Here is a 13,316-nt window from a genome sequence, read left to right as displayed (position 1 = left end):
CACTTTTTGTAACAGCATCAGAGTACAAAAATATCTATAAATGACAAAAGACTTAAAAGGCATGGTTAAACATCTGATTACAGTGTAATTGATAAAGAAACTTGGTTACTGTTGTGACATACAACATTTTAAGATAATAACTAGAATTATGACTGATAATACTTTATCAAGACATGTCAGAATCTTAGGAACTCCATATAATTTCTAGAATATCTGTATTAGTAACATTTGCCATACAATATAACCTAAGAAGATTGATTACTCATTTGACAGTACTTCACATGTAATTTAATTTGACTTAGGAAGTTTTGTCAAAAGAATATCGAAAGGGTTTAAAACAGTCAGATAGGATCATAGGTCACTGTGAAAAAATAGTTATTTACTTAGCCAAAGTGACAATAAAAGATTTCAGACAAATGCAGAACAGATCACTTAAAAGGTAAAGAGTTTAAAACCTGTTACCAAAGGCAGTTTAACATTTTAAGAAGCTTGTCCTTTTAACAGAGAGAAAGGCCAAATTCAGGTTTTGCACCAGCTTACTTTTAAAATTCATTTACTCAATTAAATTCATTTTAAACTTAGTACTGACCATGCACAAAACTTTTTTTTCTCACAGTTCCTTTCCACAACCTTTCATCACTTTCTGTATCCATCACTTTATTTTTCCGTCCAGAAACAGCCATCCAGAAACAGCCAACTTCCTTTTCCCTTAATATTATAAAATGCAATTCCATTCCTCATACTTTCTTTACTGAAAACACACATCCTACTTTCCTTAAGCAACCATGCACTGTCATTGATATCAGCACTCTGTAGATTGGTAAACATAAATCCAAATAATAATTTTTTAAAAATGTGCTTTCTTATAGAAAATATCTCAGTGTGACACCAAACATATTTATTAATAGTCCTAAACCTTTTGTTTCTCTGTAAAAGGAAGCCAATGTTCAGCAATTAATGTTTCAGTATCTTATTTTATTTGGAAATGACGTAGTTATTTAATAAACTTTCATCATTTAACTTAATTTAGCACAACTCTAGAATTTCAAGTTACCAGAATCTGGAGAGACTAATTTAGATAGACATTTTTAAAACATAATTATTTTTTAAAAGTTTACGCAAAGCTTTTCTCATTTGCATTTTTTTCCTTACAAGTTTTTTTCACATCAAGTTACTTTTCTCGTTGACAAATTTGTAATGGATAGAATGAGGTCTTATTTGACCTCTAGTAAACCTAGCTGCAATAGCTGTATTATACTTAACATTGATGACTCTAAAGACATGTCTATATTAATCAGACCAACAAGCTTAAGCCACCTTCAATACCAGATATTAGTTTAGTATTGAATATTTCCCGGATGACATGAACCTGAAATTCATTCTGGCCAGATTTATATTCCTGAGTATTTATATAAGCACTTAATTTCCTTTAAGCCAATTCAATAGAGCTCTTTTACGAATTAATTTTGGCAATATCATACATCTACAGCACACATAGATATATACAAACACACGGACACAGAAACCTCAAAGTTCCCATTTCAAAATTTTAGCCCTGAGTCAGTGTAAAACCCATCAGTTATAAGGGGTTGGATTCAAACTGGGCTCCTGGCAGATGGAACAAATCAAGGTCACCTATCTAGATGGCTACTTTTTACTAATGTTTGTAGAAAAGACACTTAGGATTTTTACTTTTATTCTTGACAAGTCAAGTTCTAAATTACTTTCCCCTCTTTGAAATTTGCATTTTAAAAGGATGGTGGCGATAAGGGTTCCCGCTCCCGGAGAAGACTAGGTAGGATTGGAATATTACAGGGAGATTGACATGGCATCAAAAGCCCGTATTAAATGAATTTTGAGATTAGGGGTTGGACGCCTCATTGACCCTCTGGTTTATGGAGTATTAGCACCTGGAAGGGAAGTTATTAGTTTCCTTTAAGGTGAGTTTTATATGAGTGACAAACTTTGCCTTCCCTGGGATTCCCTGATCCCAGACTTGCGGATCTATAAGTTTTTCAATTTCTGGGGGAATATTTTGGGTTGGACTGTCCATGTCTTGTATAATACATAGTCCAGCCAAAAATGTGCCTTGGCTTTGGTTTTCAGGGAGGGTAAGAGCTGCCCCCAAGGCTGAGAGAAAATCCCTTCCCAATAATGGGCTGGGGCATTCAGGCATGACAAAAAACTTGTGAGTTATAAGAGTCTTTCTCCAGGTGCAAGTTAGAGGGGTGGTGAAATGTTTTAGTTTTGGCTTTCCTTCGACCCCAACAATAGAGCAGGTTTTAGGGGCAAGGGGCCCAGTGTGAGAAGTCAGGACAGGGTAAGTGGCTCCCGTGTCCACTAGAAATTGGACAAGGTTACCTGCCACGTCAGTGGTCACCCGCGGTTCCTCCCGTGTGATGACTGTCCTCTCGGGAGCCTTGGGTGGTCCTGGGTCCCGTCAATCAGCCACTGCCATGACTGACGTGGGGGAATTTCCTTGCTCCCTTCAGAGCTGGTGGCTTTCCCTCTTCCAGTGGCCCATCTTCTTGCCCAATGGGCATAGCGTTTTGGGTGTAGGCTGGGACCTGTTTCCTGAGCATTCTTTGCTCCAGTGTCCAGGACTCCCACAGCTGAAACTGGCTCTCTTTCCTGGTGGAGGTCTTCTGGGAGTACTTTTGGGGTGACCAGGAAGTGGGCTGGGTCTTCTCATGCTAGCTGCCAAAAGCCTGGCTTGCTGTCGTTCCTTCCTGAAGTCATGCTGTTCCTTTTTTTCCTCCTCAGCCTGGCCTTTATTGTTAAAAACACTGAAAGCTGTGTCAATAAGAAGGTTAGGAGGGGTTTGGGGCCCCATGGCAAGCCTTTGAAGCTTCCAACAGATGTCAGGGGGTGACTGGCTGATGAAGTGGGTTGTAAATACAATGTGTCCCTCGAAAGTATTTGGGTCTTCTGTCAGGGGTTCCTGTTCTCCCAGGGGTGCCACTAGAGAGGGTTTTTGTGTAGCCCAAATGGGTCTCAGCCGGTAAGGTTCCCTAACATAGGACTTGCATAGCTCCGGGTTTTCTCTTAGGGCCATAAAAGCCTGTACATAAGGAACTTCTGTCCATTTCCCCCGCCTTTTGCAAAAGATGTCTAAGTGTAGGATGGCATTAGAGTTGAGGCTCCCATTTTCTGCCCAGGCCTCATCGGCCTTAAGTTTATATGTTACGAAAGATAATGAGCTACTTCGTTTTAAAGAATCTACAGAAACTTGTCCCAGTGGCTCAAAATGCACCAGACGGATGAGTCCTTGGGGATAGAGGAGGTGTTTCCCATTGTTCCTTCAGGGAGAGGGTGCTCCTGTATCAGAGAGCAGCACTGGCGTTAGGAGGCCCCGTGGGGTCTCCCTAAGACAAGACTGCTTCCAGGCGCCCCTGTCCACCTAGGCGCGTCGACTTTATCCACGATGGGGGTCAGCTACTCCCCTGTGTGGCAGTCCTGTTGGCCCCAGCATCCTGGGGCCCATGTCCTATCCTGGCATCCATGGTACCCAGGATGAGTGACTTCCCTGAAGGTTGCTCTATAGATTCTATAGATTAATCCCTGTGTTCTGGGATATGTTCCCCTGGACATCCTCACGGTTCTAACACAAAATCCCAGCCTTTTTTTCTACAAAGGTGATAAGTTTCAGAAAACAGGCACTGGCCGTTAAGAGAGATGGTCTGTGAAAAAGAAGAAAACCTCTCATCTCCCTTCCCTTTTGTGGGTGGCACCCCGAGTCCTCAGTGCCATGCTCCCCCTCCCCCCTTCCCAAACATGCTCTGGCCAGCTGGCAGTGGGGCTGGGTGCAGGGGCAGATATGGCTGTTGAAGCGGAGGCACCGTGACTGCAGTTAGGGGGATGGAGAGCCCTGCGACCCTGGAAGGACGCTCCCAATTGCGTGACCCTGGAGAGGCAAGCACAGCAAATGTGGGTCATGGCCCAGGCAAGTATCCCTGGGGCACAGCCATGTGTATGACCCATCCACCTTGAGTCGCCCGCTCCACACTAACAGAGCAGGGTGGGGTGAGGGCAGACCCTGGAGGGGCCCAGCCCAACACCAGGAGGCAGGCGGTGAACAATGGTCCCACCACGAGTCCCAACCACATGGTGCAGGACCACCCCCCTCCTAATATGAAGGGGGGTATACGCACAAACTGCCTCCCCAAGGGATTGCAGCAGCTGTAACCATGGCACAAAATCTAAGTAAGGCTGTATTTCATATTTTTACACAATTGGACCTGTTAACAGTTAATTAAATGGTGATAAGGCAAACCCAGAGGGCAAAGATCCTATGGTTCGGGTCCCTAGCTGCCTGTGAGGATGGCTGGAAACTTTCCCTGACATGCCCTGCGCATATGTAACAAACAGTAAGAAGTGGAAGAGCTAGTGGCATGGCTGGAAAATGCCTGGCAGATTTCTTTTTTCCCCATTTCCAGCAGAGTAAGGCACGAAAAAAGGGGAAAGTAAGAGTGAGGTAGGGATGCCAAGTTGAGACAAGGACAGGCATAGGTGGACCAATAATAAGCCTATGAGGGTAGCCGCGGAGAGGGGGCAGTGTTACGCTCGTCCTGCGCCCACATTTTTGTGGCAATAGGTCCGAAAACGAGACAGACTATAAGAAAGGGAGAGAGGGCGAGAGAGAGATGGAGACGGCTGGAAGTAAGGCCATGCCTCTCTAGAGAGAGAGTAACAGCGGGAAGGTGGCGCCTCTCAAGCCCAAGGGAGGAGAGAGGCTGAGGCTTACTGAATTCTCCTGGCTGCCTTCACCAATACGTTCCTGGTGAATGTGAGGTTCTTTCTTCGTCACGACAAAAGAATTCGGAGGAAAAGTGATAGGTAGAAAGTGGATTTATTTAGAGAGGAACACACGCCACAGACAGAGTGTAGGCCATTTCAGAAGGTGAGACAGAGCCTCAAAATATGGCATGGTTAGTTTTTATGGGCTGGTAATTTCATAGGCTAAGTGGGAGGATTATTCCAATTATTTTGGGGAAGGGGCAAGGATTTCCAGGAATTGGGCCACTGCCCACTTTTTGACCTTTTACGGTTGTCCTCAGAACTGTCATGGCGCTTGTGGGTGTGTCATTTAGCATGCTAATGTATTACAATAAGCATATAATGAGGCTCAAGGTCCACTGGAAGTTGAATCTTCCGCCATTTTGGACCCAGTTGGTTCTAACCAGTCCTTGTCATATACTGTGGCTATATTATTCTTTCAAAGGTCATGCCCTGCCCCCATCCCTCCTGTTTCAGAATAAATACAAATTCACATACAGGAAGAAACTATATTCTGGAGAGTAGACAACATTTTTGAGTCATTTCATACTCTCATTAAGGGACTTGAGAATAATATGATAAATGAATAATTTAACACTCAATTTTAAGTGATTTTCTTATTTGGGACATTTGTTCCTTTATCATGGTTTAAGTATATGTTTGTCATCTGGTTTATTCCTATGTTTGAAGTTTTTGTGGGTTGAATTGTGTTCACCACAAAGCTAAGTCCAGGTCATAACCCCAGGTACCTGTGAATGTGAACTTATTTTGAAATAGGGTCATTGCAGAAATAATTAGTTAAGATCATCACACTGGAGTAAGGTGGGTCTTTAATCCAGTGTGACGAGTGGCCTTATAAGGAAAGAAGAGACTTATGATAGACACATAGAGGGATGACAGCCATATAAAGAATCAAATTCACAAGGACAACACCATTGTGCAGTGCAGGTAGATTGGAGTAATGCCTCTACAAACTAAGAACCACCAAAGATTTCTGGCAACTACCAGAAGCTAACAGAAAAGCTTGCAACAGAGCATTCAGAGGGAGATGGCCTGTTAACACCCTGATTTAGAACTTCTAGCCTCCAGAACTGTGAGAGAATAAATTTCTGTTGTTTAAAGCCACCCAGATTGTGGTACTTTGTTATGACAGCGCTAGGAAATTAATACAAGTTTCTTTAACTTGAATGCAATCTTTCCCACTTTATTTTCTAAAGAACCTGCTTTGGGTTCATGGAACTTTAACTTCTTAAATGTTTACAGTTAGTACAATTTTTCTGGTATCTAAAACAACGTAGTCATGGTAATAAAAACTGAATTTGATATCCTAACACTTTATATACATATATATGTGATACATATATATGTATTCTAATAATAACTTTTTGTTAAAACTTGAAGAGAGAGAAATTTATTGAAATGGAATGTAGGTCTCTCAGGAAAAAGGCATTGATGGCAAACAGACTTGCACTTTCATCTGGCCAGACCGCTCACCACAGTATTTCCCACAGCATGACACAGATTGCATTTCAAATTTATAACCTTCAGAAGAAGCCTGAAATGCTCAAAAGTGGGAACGAAAAGCCTGTTTCAGTTCTGATATATCTAGTCTACACTTCACAAGGCCCATGTGAAACATGACATATGAAATGCTAACGAGGATTTAGGGTTAAAATCTCAAGTCTGCTAAAAACATGATTAATGTTACATTAGCCTCTTGGAGCAAAGGTCTAAAATATAATACATTTTAGTTTATAAGCAAAACCAGTGGGACATAAAACTCAACAGACATGCAGGTATAAACTCATAACCTTCAGCTGTCCTCTCAGAGAAGGTGGTACCTCTAAATCTCACAAATAATATCACTGTGATTAAATGTAATGAGAGCAGATATCAAGAATGTGCACTGCCACTAGGGACCTTAGCCAAAGTGCAAAGTATGCTGTTTGTCTTGGGAAACTTCTCACCTCTTGGTAAACTCTCTTAATCAGCCCTCAGGCATCCAGGGCCCTCAAGCTGCCCTCTGGCTGCCCCAGGCTCTCCTCACCCACTGAATACCCGCATCCCCTCCTCCTGGAGTAGCAGCCTGTGCTTCAAAATCAAGCTTCCTGTCAGTTTCACTTTTCAATCAAAACCCCATTTTCCTCAGGCTGGCTGATTTTGGCAGGCTCTAAGCAAAATCCTAATCTGATAATCTGATTAAATTAATTCGAAGTAAGTTGTAAATGGCTAATAGCCTAAAGTTCCGAGAGAAGCTGAGTTCTTGACAGTCTAATTTGTGGAATATACAAAGGAGATGTATTAAACTGGAAACCTTCTGAGTGCCTTTTGTTTATACTCAAATTTCTTCCATTGCTTGCTCTCCTTCCTTCCTCCCTCCCTCCCTTCTTTCCTTTCTTCCTTCCTTCCTTCCCTCTCTCTCTCCCTCCTTCCTACATTTCCTTCCTTTCATTCTTTCTCCTTCCTCTCTCCTCTCTTCCCTCCCCCTGCCCCAACTCCTTTCTCCCTCTCTCTCATTACTGGCTCAGTAATGTGACTCCCTTTTTGTATGGTTACTTATCCATAAATTGGCATCCAAATAGGAATTAAACCAAGGCAATCACTGTCTTTCCCAAGGCAAATTCAACTTCCTCATTCACCAATGCTGGCAATATCTATACTCTTAATATTCTCTTCTGTTGATGACTTTTTAAAAAATCTATAATTAGAAAAATACTTATTGAACTAAGATTTAAGTCTATATTTTCCATTTTAGTAATCTGTCACCTATTTAAGATGTGTATAGTGCATTTGGACGAATCACTATGAGCTACTTTTATTATCATTATCATTATTATTATTATTACTAAAATACTTAACCTGTCATAAACAGCTACTATTTATCAGAATGTCTTTACTTACTTATATTTGCAATAGGCCATCAATGCAAAGCACATCCATATATATCATAAATACTATTACTAATTATTCCTTTAAAATATTCATTAATAAGGAATACCATGGTTTATGTTTTTCTCTAAACTAATTTATATTTATTTCATGCTTTTCTGTTTCAGATGCTAGTCTAAGTACTTTGCATATAATAATTCATTTAATTTTCAAAACAATATTATGGATTGGATATTTTTATATACTTGCTTTTAACAGAAGCAGAAAACTAAGGCATGGGGTATTTAGGAACTTTCCCAGGATAACATAGTAGGTAAACTGTATTTAAAACCACTGTATGACTACCATCTACTCCTCCAGGAATATATATATATATGCATGTTCCTTATACCAAAAAGGAAGTTATATATGAATATTGTTACTATTTTAAGCTCAGTCCCCAATGGAAGGTAGGTATAGGACCAATAAGTGGGATTTAGACCATGTTGAAGGCTTGCCTTGCATGGAAAACAAATCAATTTCTGAGAGTATTTTAGCTTAACCTGAAAGAAGGCTGGTGAATGAGACACTCTAGCCAGGAGGAGCAATAAGAAGTAGTGTTACTTCGAGATCACTTCCTCTAAGGGGTGGTCCAGAGCCATGGTAGGGACATTCAAGTCAGGTTTTGGCAAATTTATGAATGACAGCTTTGGTGGTGAAATGGTGAACTGACTAGATACAGATTGATGGGAAGTAATGTCTCAGGAATCCTAAACAGCAGGTCAAAGAATAAATGAGTCACCCTAATCATGGTGAAATAGGAAGAGAAAAATACAGCATAGATTCATACCAGAATAAAGCTTTATATAATCTAAGAATATAGCACAAACCCAATCTTACTTCATTCATTTCTGTTGAAAAAATTGTTTGGGACTTTCCAATTAACACTACTAAATGGAATGTCACCAAATAGCAAGCCATGCAAAAGAAACATTTGAACAATTGTTCAAGAAATATCATACCTGACTTTTAAATTATAAAAGTAATACTTTCTTAAGGTTAAAAATATCTAGTAATACAGAAGTACAAAAAGCATAAAATAAGACGGCTTTCTTTCTTTTATCATTCTGTTCCCCTGATATAACTACTAACCTGTGTGTGTTTTCAAGACATTTTCACTGCTTGAACAAATGTACGCTGACTTTTCTTGTTTTTGTAAAACAAATGGACTAAAATTATGGTTTGTATATATGTATATGTGCTATAACATGATTGATATAGGTTTTTTTTTCTGTGAGAAAAGAGGTTTTACCATACATATTATGCTATAACTTGATTGATTTCACTTTTCCCCCCAAAATACATTATGGAAAACTTTCCAAGTCAGAACATGCATAGTCCTACCATGTTTTTTTAAAGTTACCTGTTTTTCCATAGTATGGTGTCTCATAAGTCATTTAAATATTCCATAATCTGTTGTCTCTTTCTCAAGTTAGGTTTTCACACATTAATATATATTACCTTAGGTATTTAGGGGCCTAAGTTCCAACTCATTACCACTTTTGTTTAATTTTCCTAGAAATTCAAGCTTATAGCTATGTCTAGCATGTTTAATCATGGGAATACTGTATATTTTTTTCTCTATTATCTGGAAGAAATAAGATATTGAGGACTTGGAAAAGATGCTATATCCAATTACTTCTCATACATTTCACGCTGTATATTTTGGGGGGTAAGAAAGTAGATCTGAAGCCAAATGGCTGAGTTTAAAATACCCTGTGGACCATAGTTAAGTATGTATAAGTTTAATAAACTCAAGTTTCCTGTTACTCTAGCCAATAGTTTATATTCAAGAAATATTAACTGACCATCTTGAAAGTAAATCCTGAATGTTGGGATAGGTGGTTAGGCAAAGCTTCCTCCAAGGATTCTAAGGAAAACTTGCTGAAGGAGTCAGTGTGATTGGGGTCATCCATGCAACAGCAGATATATTTTCATCCTCTTTTGCTTATCCCCTTTGGCACTAAAGAGACCCCTGTGTACAGAGAAATATTGCAGCTGGGCAGAAGAGACAAGCCTCTGGCTGAGAAATAACACCATAACTCAGAGCAACTTTTGGCTTTCTACATTGATCTTATCAAATTTCAACTTTTTCTTCTGGAAACTTGATTCACTAGGAGAAGAAAAAACACTTCTGGTGCAATGACTAAAGCGAATAGGCTTCAGATATCTTCTAGGTGGGAAACACACTCACTATCAAATGGAGACATGGGCTGGCATGGGAAGCCTTCTCAGGCTCATCAGAAACCAGGATAATCTCTCCTCTCCCCCACCAAAAAAATTATCAAAATATCTGGACTATTCCTCTACAACTTGTATATTTTTTGAAAAAGATAAAATTAGTTATCAGTTGGTATAGACACAGGCTGAGAATCTGTTTATAGAGTTCAGTGAAAATAAAATAGGCTGCTGGAATACCAGAGAATTAATATCTTCATGAGTGTAAATGGAAGTGGGAGGCAATGTCCACGTTAGCAGGGATAGATATACGATGCAGGAAACAGAGAAAATACTTTTTAGAGTTTCCAGCTAAGATAAAGAAAAATTATGACCAGGTCAGAAATAGTTTTCCTACTTATAACTGTGAGCAAAAACAAACAAATGAAACAAACAAAAACAGAACAAAACCCTGGAGGCGATAATGATCAATATTCATATAACAGGGTCCAATACCGGAAGAATATCTAAAAATAATGGATGACTTTTAAAAATATACATTTAGTCATAGAATAACTAAAAGTCTATGTAAGGGTTTGTAAAGTGACTATAAAAGAAATATGAATGGAGTTGTATATTTTCTTATTTGCAAGAATATTCAAATTTGGTTCAGATTTTAGAGAATGACGAAAGGGAAAGTACCAACAAAACTCTTGAATAGTTTTTATTCCTTTAAGAACATTTATAATTAAAAAGTAGTCACGAGGGTGCAAATTTTACAGCCAACACCACCTGGAATATTAATAAAAATATATAGAGAAAAACTCCACACTTTCTTCGAATTTTTTATTTTAATCACATCTGTTCTAAATTAATAGAACTATGCTAGATAAAAACGATTTGTGTCATCAATATCCTTTAAAAATCGATAAAACCCATTGGTCATCTCCATAGAAAAAAATATACTATACACAATACACTGCATATAATTTCAGAGGGATTACTGATAATCTTATATAAAGCTTACTCTTTGATCCCAATTTAAGAAGTTCTAGTCTAAAAGAATGGCCCTAACTAAATAAAGTAGGATCTACTAATGGTTTCTGAAATTTGACTAGCAGGAAAAATCTAGTTCATGCCACCATGTAACCATAAACTTGCAACATTTTCTTTGGCACTGGATGGTGTGTGGATGGACAGAGTACAATGCCAGCAGCATGTCTCTACTCGTGCTCTAAAAATGACTCTGGAACTCTCTTCCTTTATCTTTCCTTTGTTCTTTCAACCGCCTATAACAGGGGACCCCAACCCCCGGGCCACGGACTGCTACCGGTCCATGGCCTGTTAGGAACCAGGCCGCACAGCAGGAGGTGAGCAGCGGGCGAGCAAGAGAAGCTTCATCTGTATTTACAGCCGCTCCCCATCGCTCGCATTACCGCCTGAGCTCCGCCTCCTGTCAGATCAACGGCGGCATTAGATTCTCATAGGAACTCAAACGCTACTGTGAACTGCGCACGTGAGGGATCTAGGTTGCGTGCTCCTTATGAGAATCTAATGCCTGATGATCTGAGGTGGAGCTGGGGCAGTGATGCTAGCGCTGGGGAGAGGCTGCAAATACAGATTATCATTAGCAGAGAGGTTTGACTGCATAGAAACCATAATAAATCAATTGCTTGCAGACTCATATCAAAACCCTATCAGTGAGTGACAAGTGACAATTAAGCTGCATCTTATGGAGTAGACTGGACATAAGCAACACACTTCGGGTGTTACTGTCTCCCATCACCCCCAGATGGGACCATCTAGCTGCAGGAAAACAAGCTCAGGGCTCCCACTGATTCTGCATTATGATGAGTTATATAATTATTTCATTATATATTACAATGTAATAATAATATAAATAAAGTGCACAATAAATGTAATGTGCTTGAATCATCCCCAAACCATCTCCCCCCACCCCCGGTCCCTGGAAAAATTGTCTTCCACGAAACTGGTCCCTGGTGCCAAAAAGGTTGGAGACTGCTGCTCTATAATTCATCCCCTGAGAAGCCCTAGAGAGGGTATTCTGAATAGGATGAGAAGAGAAAAGAACTCTTATCCATTACAGAAAACACAACAAGAAAAGAGAACAAGCCAAAACACTAGAGATTCTTATAAACTCAGTAAAACTAACTTGCCTTCGTAAACTAATAAAAAAGCCCTTTAAGCATCAAGAAATATTTATTTAGCTGTTACATATCACTGTTGAATAATTTGAATAACTTAAGTATAACCAAATTTTAAGAAATTGAAAAGTTAAGAGTCTCCCACCATGGTTGATAGCCAAGTGTCTGTTACACCAAGTTTATCAAAATAAGCTTATAAAAGTGGACAAAGTTTGATTCAACTGTGGTCATATTTCACAACTGTTTGCAATAGTGACTACCATGAGTATGTATTTATATGTATGCAACTTACAAATGATAGCTACACAATGGAGCATTAGATTAGATGAGGCTGAAATAGTCTATCTGCAAGTCACTTACCATATTCTGTATTTCATTTTCTTCTCTGTTCAAATCTTGACATCAAGAATTCTTTGTCTCAGAAGCAGCAACAAACTCCTGAAAAGTAGTTTATGTTATAAAGATTATACTTACGTATATCCATACAAATATTTACCCAAATAATGATCTGTTTTAAGAACTATTTTCAATATTTACTGAGGTCCAGAAACAATCAACAAATTAGTATACTGTCTCTAAGAACACTTGATTTTTTATTGAATGCTGTCAAGACATCAAAATGTGCAGATTTACCTTTGAAAAGCATTAAATTTGCATTTATTCTTTTGTCCCTAGGCTAACAGCTGGGTGGTGGTGGTGTTTTTTAAAGTACCTATTTGAGGTGCTAAGAGGTCCTAATTAGATAAATTAAACACAGCATTAAGTTTCAGAAGTGGTGTCAGAACTGATACTTTTTGATCTGTAGATCACTAAGGGAGCAACAGTAAATTGCAAGTAATGTGATGTGTTTCCCACCTCAGCACACTGGGTTTGCTAAAAACAGTTTTACTTTAGTAACTGCCCAAGATATTTCTCTGAGTGACTGAGATGGAGTGTATTATTTTCTAGGGAGTCCCAGCTGCTTTCATTCTAATTATTCCTGTCCCTATCATGGATGAATCAATGAATGAATGAATGAATGAAAAAGAAATACCAATGGCCTCTGTGTTACAGTGTGACATTATCATACCTGGGAGGAGCATGCTGTTTGCATGGCTGGCTAAACAAAATAAAACAAATAACCATAATAACAACAACAAACCAAGAGTGATTCATTTCAAGTCAGTTCAACAAATCAGTATGTAAGTAAGGCACTGGGCTAGCTTACGAGGACCACTAACATCACTTGAAGTATTTATACTCCAGTGAAGAAAGTAATGCCGACATGTCTACAACTAATGATAAAACATG

General features: G+C 39.1%; 1 long non-coding RNA gene across 4 annotated transcripts in view; it reads right to left on the bottom strand.

Annotated features, from left to right (window-relative positions):
- LOC137766014 (uncharacterized) overlaps positions 1-13,316 on the bottom strand; it is a 371,274-nt gene that overhangs the window by 173,135 nt on the left and 184,823 nt on the right. For all 4 annotated transcript variants that reach the window (XR_011074258.1, XR_011074260.1, XR_011074261.1 and 1 more), the window contains one exon: positions 12,387-12,464. This is a non-coding gene — a long non-coding RNA (uncharacterized lncRNA). The remainder of the gene's footprint in view (positions 1-12,386; positions 12,465-13,316) is intronic.

Source organism: Eschrichtius robustus, chromosome 6, assembly GCF_028021215.1.
Source record: "Eschrichtius robustus isolate mEscRob2 chromosome 6, mEscRob2.pri, whole genome shotgun sequence".
Taxonomy (NCBI): domain Eukaryota; kingdom Metazoa; phylum Chordata; class Mammalia; order Artiodactyla; family Eschrichtiidae; genus Eschrichtius; species Eschrichtius robustus.
The sequence above is the reverse complement of the archived record's forward strand: the minus strand, read 5'-3'. Positions and strand labels throughout refer to the sequence as shown.